Here is a 6,316-nt window from a genome sequence, read left to right as displayed (position 1 = left end):
GAATCTGTTGACTCAAAGTCAGGCAGTGCTGACTAGATGCTTGAAACCTGATCTGCCTTGCACAACTCAGTGTGAGGATAGATTGGGAACAGAGAGGCAACAGGTGGGGGTCACGTCTGACTTTTTCACCCGTCTCCTCCTCTACTTTGAAATGGTTCTTTATATCACTAGACAGTGAATTTATATAACCCCTTTTGAGGACTCAAACCTCGTATAGAACACATTGTCTCTGTAAAGCCTGGTTACCCATAAAACGTATGTTCACTTCAAAGCTTGTTGAATGCAGCTCACAAGGTTTACATTTCCCACACGTGTAAAAATTGTTACTCAACTAGCAACTCACTTATATGCAACAAGAAGGTGTCACAAAAACAGAGGCCTCAAACCTTTTAATAGCAGACTCGAACCCCTATAATAGAGAAAAGATTCAAACCTTTTAATAGAAGACTCAAACCCCTAACCGGCAAACAAAGGACTAAACTCTGTAATAGAACAAAGGGCTTGAACCCTTATACATCACAGATACATATCACTCATTGCATGCACTATTTTAATTAACCTGATTTGGTTCTTTAAAAATGATATTGGTCTAGACTCACCCAGCAATTCTGCCGTTAATCAGGAGATTAAGAGTCGACTCCGAGTGGGTTGCGCGCAGCCTTCTCTCTTTCCTCTGGATCAACACACAGCTGATAAATTGTTCTTGTTGTTGTTCAGACCAATTCATCCAGGTCACAGCACCAAGTGTTAGCAGTTGATGTTATTCTTCAATAACACAGATCCCAAAGCAAATCAGGGGGAGAAAGATTTATCTGAAAAGGATAAATCATAGATGTTATGCTGGGAGGTAGATGTTCAGGGGCTCAGGAGTGTTAGTAGCTCAGATAGTTCAGAAAGAAAGTCAGAGTTGAGCTTAGGAGGCCGATTAATCAGCGCAGTACTGATGCGGAGCCAGTGATCGTGAAAACAATGCATTCAAAGATGAGACAGCTGGTACTGCAGTAGATGTCGCAATAGAGTCAGTCCTGTAGATTACAGCCAATCCGCCACCCCGCATGGATGTGCAAGGACAGTCCAGGTAACTGTAGCCAGATGGAGTGCATTGGTTGTGGGATATGTACTCATTGGACTGATACCAAGTCTCAGTGAGTCAGAAAAAGTCTAGACCTCTATCAGTGATGATATCAATCAGCAGTAAGCCCTTGTTTACGGATAATTTAAAAGACACAGTTTAATGATTTTGGGGGTTGCCTGATGTGCAGCCTGCAGAAGTGGCAATTGTCCTTTATCATCCTTCTCATGTGTTCATGTTGTGCTGCACTCATTGGGAGTGCACGTAATAGACTTTAGTTTGTTTAATAGTCTCGTACCGACTTGTCATCTGCATTTTTCCCCCGTAGGATCCCCTATTGAACAAGGATTTTCTTGAGCTGCTTACACAGGGTTGTTTTAATCTGTGAAAAACGTCTGAGGAATCCTTCCGGATAATGAAAGAAGGTTGCTGCCATATCTGTATCTTTTGAGATGAAGATCTAGCTAGGCTGGTAATTGAATCCAAACCGAAAACTAGATTTCTGTGTTCTATACTTGACAAGCTATCAAAGAAATGGTTATTAAATACAATGCACATTTAAAAACACTTAAAACATTATGGATAATTTTGCAGGAGTAAACTACCAAGCCTGAAACTAGATTCCATGGAACATCAACATGGTTTGTACTTACTTTTAGGCATACAATGTATACAATCAATCACATACATCAAGTTGGTTCAAATGAATCCTAGATATAAGTCCCATTAAAGTAAAAACCAGCACAAAACATTTAGTTATTTCCGATATAAGACTTTTTAATTTCTTACCCCACACACAATTCCTGCAATGTCAACAAAACAAATCTGTTCCTTCTGTCACAGTAAATGTATAAGTCAGAGCCTTGTTTTGTCCCAGTTTGCCCAAACAATACCATGCGAAAATTGCTCATTTAAGTGCCGGTCCCTGAAATAGATTTTCTGTTGGTGGAATAAGGCAGTTTGAATGCAGCTCTCCATCGGCATCTTCTAGTGCTGTATTTATTGTTTGTTTTGGGTAGGTTCCTTTTTTCAAGCATGAACCGATTACCTGTGCTCAAAGAAAAAAACGATTTTCCATATAAATGAGGCTATCGTTTCTCAGCGCACTCTCTATTTGTCCTGCTACAGTGTTGGGGGAATCTGAATGCCCAGGGGGGTTTTCTCAATTAATTGGCCAACGACAACCTAGCTACCGACAAAGCAAAACTGAAGCACTTACGAGCCATTCACAGGTGTAATTGGGGCCATTACACAAATGGCAAAACCCAGGAATATCATGAAACCCTGCCTATTGAGGTAGATTTACCCTCCCCTGCCAGGCTTCCAGACTTGTATGGTTGGTGAGCTAGATTTGGAGCAAGATAGCTAAGGAAATTCTGGTAACACTTTACATAACATTCTTATTCCAAACCATAATGTAAAGTGCTACCAAAATTCTGCCTTCCCTCCATATTTTCTTCGGCATAACTACAACCAGTTATAGGTCTCTTGAACAGCAAGGATTTCCTTTCCAACCATTTCCATTGGAGAAGAACAGGTGCAAACTCAAAATAGCGCAGATTTTTTTTTAAATAACTTATCCATGAGGCCTCCCAAGGCACTGTATCGCAGTGTTGCGGCATCACTACAGCCTGGGGTTCGATCCCACAACCGGGCCGTGACCGGGAGTCCCATAGGGCGGTGCACAATTGGGTTAGTGGAGGGTTTGGCCGGAGGGGCTTTACTCGGCTCATCGCGCTCTAGCGACTCCTTGTGGCGGGCCGGGCGCCTGCAGGCTGACTTCGGTCATCAGTTAAACAGTGTTTCCTCTGACACATTGGTGTAGCTGGCTTCCGGGTTAAGCAAGCGGGTGTTAAGAAGCACGGCTTGGCGGGTCATGTTTCGGAGGACGCATGACCCGACATTTGCCTCTTCCAAGCCCGTTGGGGAGTTGCAGCGATGAGACAATATCACGAAAAGGGGGTAAAAATTACAACAACAAAAATAACTAATGCATGAGAGCTGATATTGACTTTCTATTTTGAATTGTGGTCTAATTTCCTTGTGTCGAAGGTATCTTACATTAGGGCAAAATCTACAAACACCAAGTGGTGCACCAAATTGTGCTCCCCCTTTGACAATAGCTAAATAAGTTGAGACCAAGACTAACTACCTCACCCAAGTGACTAATCAGGCACTAGTACTCTGTTTGAGTAGACATCACTAAAAGGCCTCTGCGGTCTCAATCCCCTCCATCCCACTCGTGTGTAAGTGGTCTGGTCCCAAATTGTCTTGAGGACTATGTGACCATGTACTCACAGTCACTGATAGTTTCTGGTGGCTTCGATTCTCCAGGAGGACTGAAATAGCCCAGAGGTAGGAAAAAGGTTTCCTCCAGCAGTCAGTAAGGCCATTTACACACTGGGACTTTGTGTCTGAGTATTGCGGATGGAGCCAATGCTTTTTAAATGGGAGTCAGCTGTTGCTGGATGAACGACAATGGAGATGATTGCCTCTACATCGTTGTACATCATTGTTTGTCAAAAGTACAACTAATTTCTACTTTTTTCGGGACAAGTTCGCAGCATGTTGCATACGTAAAAATATTATTTGTGCGGGGGTTTGTCAGACAATCATCACTGTTGTCTGGCAACGGATGACTCCCGTTGAAAAAGCATTGGCTCCATCCGAAATTATTGGGAAACAATCCCTATGTGGCTAATGCTGGCATCATCACCTGTTGTCTGTTTGACATCACTTTCTGATGGGGTATCACTTCCCGATGGAGACCTATGACTCGTCCCATTCTCCTGTTTTGCGGTCTCTGAACGCATGTTTGAAAAAGTTTCTGGAGGGGGGAATGGGTATCCGTAACTCCAATTAAAATATGGACTTATGGGTAAAACTACAAGGTGTGAAGACTGTTTTGCATGTCAGTCACATCCCATACTTAATAATTGACATTTACATTTAAGTCATTTAGCAGACGCTCTTATCCAGAGCGACTTACAAATTGGTGCATTCACCTTATGATATCCAGTGGAACAACCACTTTACAATAGTGCATCTAACTCTTTTAAGGGGAGGGGGGGTTAGAAGGATTACTTTATCCTATCCTAGGTATTCCTTAAAGAGGTGGGGTTTCAGGTGTCTCCGGAAGGTGGTGATTGACTCCGCTGACCTGGCGTCGTGAGGGAGTTTGTTCCACCATTGGGGTGCCAGAGCAGCGAACAGTTTTGACTGGGCTGAGCGGGAACTGTACTTCCTCAGAGGTAGGGAGGCGAGCAGGCCAGAGGTGGATGAACGCAGTGCCCTTGTTTGGGTGTAGGGCCTGATCAGAGCCTGAAGGTACGGAGGTGCCGTTCCCCTCACAGCTCCGTAGGCAAGCACCATGGTCTTGTAGCGGATGCGAGCTTCAACTGGAAGCCAGTGGAGAGAGCGGAGGAGCGGGGTGACGTGAGAGAACTTGGGAAAGTTGAACACCAGACGGGCTGCGGCGTTCTGGATGAGTTGTAGGGGTTTAATGGCACAGGCAGGGAGCCCAGCCAACAGCGAGTTGCAGTAATCCAGACGGGAGATGACAAGTGCCTGGATTAGGACCTGCGCCGCTTCCTGCGTGAGGCAGGGTCGTACTCTGCGAATGTTGTAGAGCATGAACCTACAGGAACGGGTCACCGCCTTGATGTTAGTTGAGAACGACAGGGTGTTGTCCAGGATCACGCCAAGGTTCTTAGCACTCTGGGAGGAGGACACAATGGAGTTGTCAACCGTGATGGCGAGATCATGGAACGGGCAGTCCTTCCCCGGGAGGAAGAGCAGCTCCGTCTTGCCGAGGTTCAGCTTGAGGTGGTGATCCGTCATCCACACTGATATGTCAGCCAGACATGCAGAGATGCGATTCACCACCTGGTTATCAGAGGGGGGAAAGGAGAAGATTAATTGTGTGTCGTCTGCATAGCAATGATAGGAGAGACCATGTGAGGATATGACAGAGCCAAGTGACTTGGTGTATAGCGAGAATAGGAGAGGGCCTAGAACAGAGCCCTGGGGGACACCAGTGGTGAGAGCACGTGGTGCGGAGACAGATTCTCGCCACGCCACCTGGTAGGAGCGACCTGTCAGGTAGGACGCAATCCAAGCGTGGGCCGCGCCGGAGATGCCCAGCTCGGAGAGGGTGGAGAGGAGGATCTGATGGTTCACAGTATCAAAGGCAGCCGATAGGTCTAGAAGGATGAGAGCAGAGGAGAGAGAGTTAGCTTTAGCAGTGCGGAGCGCCTCCGTGACACAGAGAAGAGCAGTCTCAGTTGAATGACTAGTCTTGAAAATGAATTATACAAAGGGTGATTTGGAATTCCCATTGTTAGAGCCTTTCCTGCCCATGATATACTAGACAACATACACATGGCCAGTACACTTGTAAAAAGTGTCTTCTTTTACGTCAATCCCTAGCAACACACTACTACTTTTAGAGATCCACTGTCCAGCCATGCAATTTATAAACTTGATCTCCACTGTAAAAAGTATCTCGACATCATCTCTGACCCTTGCAACATTGTTGCAATATTAAAATAAGATCTGGGACACAGTGGCTTTGCCTCGTGGCTATGTCCACATCACAGCCATGATAGAAATGTCATAATACATGGCCTCATGTATGATTGCCATCCACTATATAATTTTAAGATACAGTTGAAGTCGTAAGTTTACATACACCTAAGCCAAATACATTTAAACTCAGTTTATCACAATTCCTGACATTTAATCATAGTAAAAATTCCCTGTTTTAGGTCAGTTAGGCTCGCCACTTTATTTTAAGAATGTGAAATATCAGAATAATAGTAGAGACAATTATTTATTTCAGCTTTCATTTCTTTCATCACATTCCCAGTGGGTCAGAAGTTTACATACACTCAATTAGTATTTGGTAGCATTGCCTTTCCATTCTTTAACTTGGGTCAAACGTTTCAGGTAGCCTTCCACAAGCTTCCCACAATAAGTTGGGTGAATTTTGGCCCATTCCTCCTGACAGAGATGGTGTAACTGAGTCAGGTTTGTAGGCCTCCTTGCTTGCACACGCTTTTTCAGTTCTGCCCAAACATTTTCTATAGGATTGAGGTCAGGGCTTTGTGATGGCCACTCCAATACCTTGACTTTGTTGTCCTTAAGCCATTTTGCCACAACTTTGGAAGTATTCTTGGGGTCATTGTCCATTTGGAAAACCCATTTGCAACCAAGCTTTAACTTCTTGACTGATGTCTTGAGATG

This window comes from Salvelinus alpinus, chromosome 14 (genome assembly GCF_045679555.1).
Source record: "Salvelinus alpinus chromosome 14, SLU_Salpinus.1, whole genome shotgun sequence".
In the NCBI taxonomy this organism is placed as follows: Eukaryota; Metazoa; Chordata; class Actinopteri; order Salmoniformes; family Salmonidae; genus Salvelinus; species Salvelinus alpinus.
The sequence above is the reverse complement of the archived record's forward strand: the minus strand, read 5'-3'. Positions refer to the sequence as shown.